Consider the following 12,070-nt stretch of genomic DNA (forward strand, 5'->3'; position numbering starts at 1 on the left):
TAAATAACTTTTACCAGAAGGAAATCAGAGGAAAATGGGAGTGGAATCGCTGCCAATATTGAAAACTGCTGAATTGAAAAAATAAAAATGCATTTTTTTAATGAGGGAATGTCAAGAGTACACTGAATAACGTCATTTATAATTCGCTGTCATTTTTTTTTAACCGCAGGGTGATTTTTTAAAAGCTCTCTCTCTCTCTCTTTCTCTCTCTCTCTCTAATGCTTGACAGCCTTGGCTCACCATTGAGGACTCTTCACATCGATCGGGCGAGTTGGCGGTGTTGTTCCTTGGTAGGTCAAGGATGGGAAATGGGAAAGGGGGTTTGGGGACGACCTCGTTTCATCAATATACATCATGACTATATGGACCTAAGCTGTGAATCAGGTACCTGATAATTGGTCGAATATGGTGGGTAAAAAATCTGGTTACCATTCAACTCCCATTCTACGTGTGTGTATGTATGTATGTATATATATGATATATATATATATGTATATATGTGCATATATATGTGTGTGTGTGTGTGTGTATATGTAAATGATATATATATATATATAATACATATCCATATTATATATATATATATATATATGTGTGTGTGTGTGTGTGTGTGTGTGTGTGTGGGGATATATAATATATATATATATATAAATATATATATATATATATATATATATATATATACATATATACTCATAAATACAAAAAATCTGTTCGATTTCGGTGATGTCAAAAACCGTTTATCGAAAACCCCTAAAGAACCTGCAATTTAATCACTTCGGTTATCTCGCGAGTAACGAAATGAGGAAGAGTCCTCATCCTCAGTGCCGAACACACTTGCATCATTAAGGGTTTCGTCAAGCTAGGAAATTTACCTCCCTTATCTGGCTCCGAGCCAAACCCTCTTTCATGCCTCGCAACATATTGCTGATAGCGAATGTGATTAATGCCTCCGACATTTTCCAGCGCTCATCTCCTCGTTTTATCCATTGTCGGAAACTAATACCACCAGGAGGTTTTCAACCTTTCGGACGAAAACTCTTGGAAGGGTGAGCATTTCCTGCGTTGGATGGTTCGTGTCATTATTTCAAGTATTTTTTTTTTTAGATTTATTTATAAATTTGAGACATATCAATCGAAACGTAGGATTCTTACTATTTTGAACCTTATCCCCTCCCCAATTTTTTAACGATTATTTTCAGGTTCTAACTACAACATGATTTAAATTTAGTTTTTTTTCAATTTCTTTAAAAATTTAAGGTTTCTTACTGTTCAGAACCCTGTCCTCCATTGTGTTTTTTAACAATTATTGTGATGTTCTACTTACAGTTAGTTTCTAGATATTCAAATAAACTTAATGCTGACCATTACCTTTTTTCAACCTCCCTGCACACTATCAGTTTTACAATGATTTTCAAATCCTAGATTCTGCTAATAACACTACAATAATGAAAAAAAAAGATGCAAAGATGAAATTTTATTTTAGGTCAGATACTAATACATGTATTTTATGCTACATGTTTTGGTAATATCCTTCCAAAAATATTTGTATTGTAACATTAAACAATACATATGCTATAATACATATAAACATTATATATATGTATATATGTGTATACGTGTATATATATGTATCTGTATAGATATATACGTAAAATACATATGTTTGTATGTATGTATGTATGTATGTATATGTCTAGGTACATATAGTATACGTATATGTGCTTTAGTGTTTGTATCTGACCTAAAATAAAAATTACTCTTTACATAATTTTATTATTCATCTTCAAAAACAAAAGATGTGGATGTCTAAATTTTACATGAATACCCCCAAAGGTTACACGTCCATGCTGTTACAAGACACCTGTATCAATATTTAACACGCATGAGATTCCCGAAGAAGACGTTCTGAAAATTTAAAAAAAAAAACGAATAAATAAAATCACAGCATTTTTATATTGCAGCGAATAACTCAATAATTATCAATTTTAGATATTAACATCATTGCCTTCTGTTCCTGGAGCAAGAGCCCGTGCTTGTTTTAGGTCAGCATAATATATAATGAACGAAAGTTAAAGTCTTAGGACCAGTCATATAAATTTGATGATAGTATAAGTGAAATAAAGAGAGAGAGAGAGAGAGAGAGAGAGAGAGAGAGAGAGAGAGAGTAACAACTGCTTCTCTTAGCCTGCAGCCAGATTTTGGAAATCAATTATACATTCGGATTTCCCTGACTCACAAACTTTGTTTTATTGCCGACGCAGGTTCGTCGCTAATCCCCCCCATCCCCACCCTCTCTCTCTCTCTCTCTCTCTCTCTCTCTCTCTCTCTCTCTCTCCGCCTTATGGGTACTTATATAGGAAAGGAATGATGTCTACTGATCCACTGACCTTTGCCCTTGCATAGGGTACCGCAAGTTCTTATCGTTAATCATAATGGCAGCTTAACCTTATATTCCTTATCCGATAGAGAGAGAGAGAGAGAGAGAGAGAGAGAGAGAGAAAATGCTGTCAGAGTTCCTACTAGAATTACCTCCACATTCCAATCTAAAGAAAAAACGAAAGCATAAATTAATATATGTATACCTATTATATATATATATATATATAATATAATTTATATAATATAATATTATATTACAAACATATCATACGATTCCCTTTCAGAAGACTGCACCCACCATGAGCACACAAAACCCTCAGGACCGAGTTCTGAAACATGATTCTATGCCCGGCTGGCAGCGAGGAAGTGGAGCGGGAATTTTTTAGGTCAACAGGTTTCAAAGAGCACGGACAAGGCAGCTCTTCATCGATTGTCTTTGTACAGACAGTTTTGTAAGTACCCTCGGGACGTCGAGAGAAGAGAGAGAGGAGAGAGAGAGAGAGAGAGAGAGAGAGAGAGAGAGAGATTCTTCGTCTAATCGTTGTTGCATGAGAAGTATTTGATATTTTAGGCAAGCCGAGAGAGAGAGAGAGAGAGAGAGAGAGAGAGAGAGAGAGAGAGAGAGAGAGAGAAAGGAAGAGTGATTTGTGCATTTCACTGATGCATGAAAAGAAATTGATACCGGCGGATACTTGAAAGAAGAAAGAGTGAGAGAGACATAGAAAATTATACTCGTTCACGAGCGTACTTGATGCCTACGATCGACCAGAGAGAGAGAGAGAGAGAGAGAGAGAGAGAGAGGTATTGAAATACCTAGCTTTGGGTTGCCAGACCAATGCCCACGCCCCATGATGGTCACGAGAGACCATATCTAATGACGATTATTATGAAGTTCAAAATCGTATACCGTTTTCTTCAATACCTAACCACGAAAAATGAAAAGTGAAACAAAACGTCAATCATCACTACCAAATCTCATTTCAAGAATGTATTTTCTATAACATCCATCTTTTGCTCAATAACTGAAGAGAATGCTTTCCCCGTAAATCTTCCTTACTGGAATGAACACGGCAATGTTGCAGTAAATCTTCTTGCAAACGCGAGGCTTTATCTTCCCCTGCTTTTGTAATGAAGGCAAACATACCCGGTGGGAAATGTATTGCACACTGCAATTATACAATTAATTGCCGCTGGTAAATGCTGTGCTGATGGGCCAGGCTGGCTGGTAGCTGGGCTAATACTGTTCAGCAATTTACTCAGCTCGCTAGTCATCAGGAAGACAGGTACTTATCAAGTTTGTGGATTAATATGCGCTCCTGGTTCGAGTAATCAGGGTAAGAGTGTGTTACGTCGATTGAGTGAAATTCATTGGCATATACTGGGTGGCTTAACCCCTTTTTTATTTTTTAAAGTTGATTTTTAGTGCGCCTCTCTATTATTTACAGTTTATCGATTTCTGAATTTTATTAGTAAACCTGTCAGCGTCATTACCTAGCCATTATTGAGAAGTTACGTGGTTGTAATATATTATTTAGGGTGCTTATCCATTTTCGATGTTTATCAATTGCAGCTTGCTGTTATGAATTACTTTGTTATTTCTTGTTGTAAAAATTTCACTACTGCTTCCACTGTTATTATCATTGGCTTTTTTTGTTAATAGTAACAGCAAAATATTACCTTTCTCGACGGAACAACTATTTCATAATGGGGTTTAGCTTGCAAAAAGTTTCAAGGAGCGTTTTTTTTTTTTAAGAAAAAGAACCATTTTTTAATCATCTCTAACAAGTCTATTTTAATTTCGTGTGGAAAACTATCCCTTGCCATCTACAATTATTTCTCGGAACTATAAAAAAAATGGTTCCTTAGAAATATCTTTAGTCTGATGAATTATTAGTGTCTATCTAAATTTTTGAAGCAATTACAGCTAGGTAATTTGGTCTCATCTCCACCTAAAATAATTTCAAAATAGTTTAATTTCAACCTATTTCAATACAACTAGGTTAATATTCATTGGTCTTTTCATGATGGGATATAAAATTTTTACCCTTCTGTCAATCCTTTATCTTATCAAAAGAGTTTTAGCCTGTATTATACGTCTCATGTCAAGGTGAAGATTTCTAAAATAGCATATCTCTAACTGAAAGGATATCCTATTGAGAGAAACCCTTATTTACTGTAACAAACCAAGGTGAAATTACATACAGCCATGTCAATAAGTCCTATATCTTATCTCAAGAATTTCAGCTCGTATAATGAGTCGCATTGAAAACTGAACATTCCTAAAATACCCTGTTTCTATCTGTAATTAAAATTATATTAAGACAAACTTGAATTTAGTGTATTAAGCAAAGGTGAAATTCCATAAAGCCAAGGCCAGTATTCTCACGTTCAAAAGGCATCTTAATTGTCACTTCAATCCCGACCAAGGAAAAGCCACATCTCGGAGGGGAGCCAGAGGTTAATATTCTTAAAGCCCCCAGTCAGCCATAAGGTTTACGACGTCACGTCGGAAACGCCGGGCCCCCTTGGAGACTTCCAATCAAGACCCAGTGAGGGTCCTTCCTAAGTTTTCGTGCCACGGAACTTCAACACCCCCCTCCCCCCCAATGAGTAAAGTTACGTGCCGGTATTTCCTCGTGCGTCACCCGTCCCTCTGTGCCACAACTGTTATCAGCAAAGTTATGAATAGTTTGCTTGTTAAAGACCCTTGGAACGTCCAGTTGGCTTCCAGCATAGTTAAAATTCAAGCACATGTGTCAGCGATTAGTTTCAGTTCGGGCAGCGAAGGAAGTTTGACTCACGCCAATGCATTGGCGATGGATTCTGATTGGTTCTGCTTCGTAGCTGTGTGATAGGAGGGAGGTCTTCTTACCTGCTGGCGCTGCTTGTGATTCATTGGTGTTTGGTTAACGTGACAGACTAAAGCTCAGAAGGATTAAGAGGAGCTATTTGTGGATTAATTTTATATTTCAAGATATTTTGTTCCTTGTTCTGATTAAATATACAGTAATGCCTAGGATCCTAGAAGTGAAATGTACATCACTCTTATTAATTAATGCAGATATATCAGAACGGTCCATTTAATCAATTGCTAGTTGAAATCATGTGGTTGACACAACGAACGATAAATTTTAGTTAATGAGCAAATGGAATTATATATTATCAATTATGAGAAGCTGATATTTTCATCCGTGTAAGGTCTTTGGTGACAATCGTATCTGTACTCGTTGATTATAAATTACCACAAAAAACTGTTATATAAACTAACATTATATAACAGGAATATTTATTTAGAACCCTTACCCTGGTATATAGGAAATATTGAAAATGAATACAAAACCAAAATCACATATCTGTGCAATGAATAATGAATATGAATTCCCCATTATTCAAATTGAAAGTGGGTATATAACACAAATTTGAATATGGATCCTAATAAATACGGAAAATGAAAGTCAATTCCGACTCGGTATTACATTACACACAGGAGGCAATATATTAAAGTCAATGTTTCATATTCCAGAGATATTACAGAAGAAAGTCTGCACTAATTTATTGCTTCAGCAGCACATCATAACCTTCATACGCAGGTGTAATATCGCAGGAGACATATCGGCACATTCCATTTTTCTTCTCACAAACTTCGACTATCGAGTGCTGAATCTGCTCTCCTTTCTCGCTCGAACTTTCCACATCTCATATTTTCTCGACACGAAAGGAAAACTTTACATACTGAATGTTGAATGTGCATAACCTACGAAGTGAAACTTCCGAAGTACAATTTTTCATCAAAATGCAAAAACCTATGGCTATTGTATATTGAACGGCCTTCCCTGCATGCAGCAGGAACTTTCGAAATTGCCTCCGTCATTGGTGCGACAAATGTGTGAACCTTCGGACGGGGGAAAAATGAAGAAACGAATGTCTCACCTTTCGACGAGTGTATAATTTACCCGGATGTGTTTAGCACGATTCATGTTTCGCCCAACTTTTCGCATAAGAACTTGATACCTCGCTCGGGACACTGGTAGCTGTCAGGAAGCGAATTTGCCACTGCGAACATGAACGAAAACAAATTTTGTTGTCATGGCATAAGAGCTTTTCCCGCGGAGACAAATGGAGTTTGCGAAAGGATACAGAGATTTATTCTGCGTATAAAGACAATAGCAAATCTTTATATTTTTACGTTTCAAAGCAAATATATAACAGGGAAAAAAGATGTGGATTAAAAACATCGTATGATTACCATAAGAACTTTTTTCTTTTTGTAAAACAACCACTATCTTTTTAAATTAGATTTGTTTATCCTCTCCCATTTTCAAACTGAAGAAAGAAAGCATGAAATACGACTGAGTTCCGGAACATAAATTACGACATATACCAGACATCATGAGTGCAAAAAATATAAAGGGTTTATATAGCTCATCGTGACGCTGACAGAAAATGAAAATGACATCACTGAAACTCATAACTAGGATTATAAAATGACGGTATAAAATGGCAATTTCATTTCTCAGTTTTGGACGTTAAAACTGTTATAATGTCTGCAGACTGTCGTATTTGTTTCTGCTTTTAAAGCAACGCTTTACTTGCATTTTCAGGATCATGATCAAACGTCGAAATATCATTCCTCGTCCTATAGACAAAAACTTAGACATGTTTCAAATCCAAGAGATGTTGCATCATTCCTTGTCTTCAAACGAGGTCTCTTTTGCCCCTCTTAACATTTCGATTGAAAAGCTCCTGTGTTGCCAGAGCTTTCGCCTCAATCTTTGTCCTGTCACATACAGGTATAAATCAACATCAGGTATTCTGTACGAATAATGTCGTATTTCTCTGCACTGATCATTTGAACTTTGCAATTCTAATATATGAAAATTTACAGGATTTTTTCCATATTAAACTTGAAAAGACAATTCTTTTAAAGCTCTACCTTTAAATGCTGCCTTTTCTCTCCAAATTTATAAAGAACCCAATCATGCTATTCAAACCTACTTAGAAAACTAAAATTACTGAAACGAGTGTCAGCCATAACTATACATGACAGCATGAAACAATCTGAAATAACAATAGAAACAAATCAATCTCTCGGTCAATCTCTTCATTATGGCATTATTCGCAATTATTATTTTGCAGAAAATATAGTTTTCCCAGGACTCTTTTAGGTTGGAAGGTATGACCGACCCTCCAAAATTCGTAACCTAAATATTTTTCATCCATATTCGGGCCGTGAAAAATAATTAGGAACACAATAATGTGAATTCACTCGTAAACTGAAGTCCCAGCAGGAACTTAAAATATTATTTTAAAATATGTAAATAGATAGTTAATCATGTAGTGTTCCTCTACCACTATAATGTATTTCACCACATATCTATAGTGATCATACTGATAACCAATGAAGCCCCGACTAAGAAAGTAATATAGGAGCTAAGTACAGATTTGGCAGTCTAATTTAATTACTACATCACACCCTGTACACCAATGTCTACAGCATTCGTGAGGTTTACAAATCAAGCACTCAAAAACCTTTTATAAAACTAAAACGAAAAAAATAAAACACTATCTACCAACGGTGCATCTTTCCTTTTACCTCACGAGGCAACTATAGTTTTCAACACTTCAGAAGTAGCGAAGTCAAGGATTTCCTTAAAGAAAGTAAAACCCTTAATTTAACTAACAACAACACAACACAAGTTTCGTCTATGTTAAACTCCTGCATTTAGCTCTCGAAAAGTTGTCACTCAACATTTTTACAAAGTGATATAACTGCAGAAGTTTGCTTTTATTTTAGTACAATAGTCGACTCTCAAGTTACATGACTGATACTATGTGCATATCAATAAGTTATTGATATGAAATAACGTGGAGAATTCGCAAGAAGAGAATATTTGCATGCATGCATGTATATATGTATGTATGTATGTATGTATGTATATATATATATATATATATATATATATATATATATATATATATATATATATATATATATATATATATAATATATATATATCAACACACACATATATATAAACATATATATATCCTTGCATGAATTTTCCATAAAAAATGTAAAAACATTTATTTATCTCTGCGTTTCAAATAAACTATTTGAAGTAGGATCCTTAATTTATCATATAAACAGAACTACGTATGTGTGTATGAATGAATGTAGATATATATGCAGTTTAAATGTGTTTTAATGTATGCATTGTTGCTAAAACCACAAGAACTTGAGTATTTCTTACATAAGATAAATTCTATCCATACAAATCACGGAAATGACCCTTCAAAATAAAAAGCAATCACAACTCGTATTGTTCGTTTTAAGCTCTTCAAAATCGCATTATTTGACTCGGAGTGAAAACTTTCTGTTTCGAAAAAAAAGAAGAAAAAAACTAACCATTTTCAAAAGTGAAACCATTTCTTCGGAATACACTGAGGGCGTAAGGTACAAGTTTAATAAGTAAGGTAAATTGCTTTTTGAAACGTCAGTATCACTGTCAACATTACAGAAATGATGGGGAGAGTTATCTTTTGTTGCATTCTCGAATGATGCAATCATCCCTCAAACGTTTTATCAAGAACTCTTTGAGGAAACCTTGTAAGAGAAACAAAGCAAAGGAAAAGAAACCAAACAGAAATGTCCAAGAACGGTTATCCTCAACTCTAAAAAGTTTAATAAGTGGTTTTAAATAAGTGACAATTGCGAAGAATGAATGGAACGCGACATTAAAAATGTTTAAGAGCACTATACACACTTTAAGAATGTACAGAAAACGATTCAAGAAATCTGGTTAGATTTTCGTTTTAGCGAAATTTCTGTTTCCCTTTGGGTAAAAGGATTATAGGAATAAACTCACCCTCGAGGTTTATCATTCGACTTAGCTTTAGTGTGTATAAAACCAAACGTTCTATCGATGTCTTCAAAAGAAAAGTTCATCGACTTGAAAAAAAACTGTCACTGAATAAAGGAAAAAACTGTCACTGAAGATATAAAAAACTACGTCATTGAAGAAATAAAAACACTGTCACTGAAGAAATGGAACTTTGAACAATTCAAAAAACTATTATTATATTCCTGCATATTGAGTATAGGAATGAATAAATAATTACTAAAAAAAGTAATGTAAAATAAGATTATGATTAGTTATAACTCACAATACACCATGAATGACGCTATGTAAAAACACAGTCACTCAGTGGTATTTTTCGAAAGTAAATATCTTTTTAAAGTAAAATATATACGAAAGAAGATATTAATTAGGCAAAAATGATATAGAATTATGCATATGCTGGTATAACTGCTTATTATGCAAATGGTTTTAGAACAAGAAGAAAAATTTACGTACAGTAGATGTTCTCAAAAGAATAATTACACGCGGATTCATATTACGACAATTCTCAGTGACTTAATACCTAAGACTTTGTCATAAAGTTTGGAAAATAAAAATACGAACTAAAAAATAAATAACTCATTTACTTAAATAGATACATTTATGCTGCATATGAATGCTTGTATTTTACAAGGAATACAAACATGAAAACACGAATAAAATAGAGAAAATACATACGAAATGTTCACTTGTTATAAACATATTTACATATATGCATACATACATGCATAAATAAAAGTTTTTAAGTATGGAAATCAATTTTATTCTATTCAGTGATGTGTATACAACAATTATACCGACAATTTGCAAGTCTAATGTTACTGTTGGCGCGCATCTAATTCTCATGCATGTTTTGCATATTTATCTGAAAATACGCTCAACCGATTCATCCCAGCACTGCATCTACAGAGATGATAAAAGTTTAAAACGCTTTTTCTGAAGAAACGCATAGAGGAAAATGTGCAAGGAATATCATTCCTTAACACAATCCTTAGAAACACTTCGCTCGACTGACCTTTGAAGGCTGAAGACCTTGAGGGGGAAGGTGTGGTGGTATCCTTCTTCGGCTTCCCACGAGCACAGAGTACGTTAAGACCCAAACTGAATCTCAAGTGTCACTCATTTACCGTTGTTCTTGGAATGTATTGCTTTAATGCGCTTTCAATCATTTCCTCTCTCTTATTTCCCTTTCGGTAAGTAAGTATTGACAGCAGCCTCAACAAGATAAAGCCAGTTAATAACATCTACAAAGTTCTTAAAACTATCCTATCATGGAACTTTAATCATTGAAAGTTTTCAGTCGGACAACTCTGCTAAGAAGAGAGGGGGCTATCAGGGCCAACTGTCAAAAATACAGCTTTCCAAAACTTTTCAATCACTTTTTTATTTTTTTAAATCCTACGGAGAACTCAATTCTGCCATGAATTTCCTGGCGAACCAAACAACTTAAGAGAACTTTAATCCTACTCGATATACCAAACTACACGAAACAACAACGCCTCTAAGAGCGAACACCATGTTTAATCCCTTTTCATGCGTGAGTTAAAAACACCAAGTTTTGAGCGGGACAACCAAAACCATCGGCTTTTTTCCAAAACGTGGTGGTTGAGCGAAGGAGGTGTTAGCGGGATGTGCTTCTTTCTCCGCCGCCACACTAACACTGAGCTAACTGCCACGGAGGAGGTCGACGGCGCTCCTCGCTCCGCTCCTCTCTCGTCCAGCCAGCTACCAGACCAGCCAGCCAGCCAGAGGCTACACTAGTAGTAGCAGCAGCAGCAACAGACTTAAACGTCTCCCTCCCCCCCTTTTTTCTGGACCCGTCTCTCTCTCGCTTTTTCTCTTCGTAATTTCTTCGATGTCTCTGGTGTCTCTTCTTTATTTTCCTTTTGTTTTTGTCTCTCTTTTATCCTTACGTTTCATGCTTTTATCCATCCTACCATTCAGCTTTGGAATCAGGTTCGTTCGTTCCAATGATTTTTTTTTCAAAATCCCAACCTGCCTACACCGCGATTCTTACGTTTTCCCGCCTTCATTTTTATCCTTTTGTTTTTCCACTTTTATCTGCAGGTTTCATGCTTTTATTAAAGTTCTATCCGTGTCTGAGACCTGACGGTTTACTCAATCCAATCTCATTTTTCAACCTGTCCATATTGCCCTCTCTCTCATATTTCCGCTTATCTTTACCTCTTCGCCATTCAATCTTACGCTTTGCTACCTTCATTTAATCCTTTTGTTTTCCCTCTTTTCATACTCACTTTTCATGCTTTTATCGTCGTCCCATTCGTGTCCTGAAACCGGACGGTTCACTCATTCCAATCGTATTTTTCAACATCTCAACCTGACCGCACTGCTATCTCTCTCAGCCTCCCGTTTATCTTTACTACTTGACCATTTATTCGTACGCTTGCCTACCTTCATTTTTATCCTCTTCATAATTACCTATTCTCTTCGTAATTCAAATCGTTATAGCTTTTATCTAACTTCAAAGCCTTAACCTTATCTATAACTATTCCGCATGCGGGGAGGTAGTTGGAATTCCTCACACCACCGTCTTGCCGACGCCTTTTTTATTTTTTTATTTTATTTTACGGGCGGTTTGATTGACGCTTTGTGGAGTTAATGAACGAGGTGGAACGAATTCAGAGCAAGTCGATAAAAAGGTCCGGTGCTACCGCAAGGGTGGAGATGCAAATATTCCCTATGGAGTCTCGAGAACTTCCAGACGGTTGGGAGATAAGTTCGGCAAAAATGCGCGGATGTATCTGTGCTGAAAATCTATGCGAATATAA

The 12,070-nt window shown here is 35.5% G+C and overlaps 1 protein-coding gene across 3 annotated transcripts in view; it reads right to left on the reverse strand.

Annotated features, from left to right (window-relative positions):
* The window catches only part of LOC135207962 (uncharacterized), a 634,966-nt gene extending 623,959 nt beyond the window's left edge, over window positions 1-11,007 (reverse strand). For all 3 annotated transcript variants that reach the window (XM_064239990.1, XM_064239992.1, XM_064239989.1), the window contains exon 1: window positions 10,297-11,007. The gene's annotated coding sequence lies outside the window, so the exon portion shown is untranslated. The remainder of the gene's footprint in view (window positions 1-10,296) is intronic.
* Window positions 11,008-12,070: the final 1,063 nt, after the last annotated feature.

This window comes from Macrobrachium nipponense, chromosome 34 (genome assembly GCF_015104395.2).
Source record: "Macrobrachium nipponense isolate FS-2020 chromosome 34, ASM1510439v2, whole genome shotgun sequence".
NCBI classification, from domain to species: Eukaryota; Metazoa; Arthropoda; class Malacostraca; order Decapoda; family Palaemonidae; genus Macrobrachium; species Macrobrachium nipponense.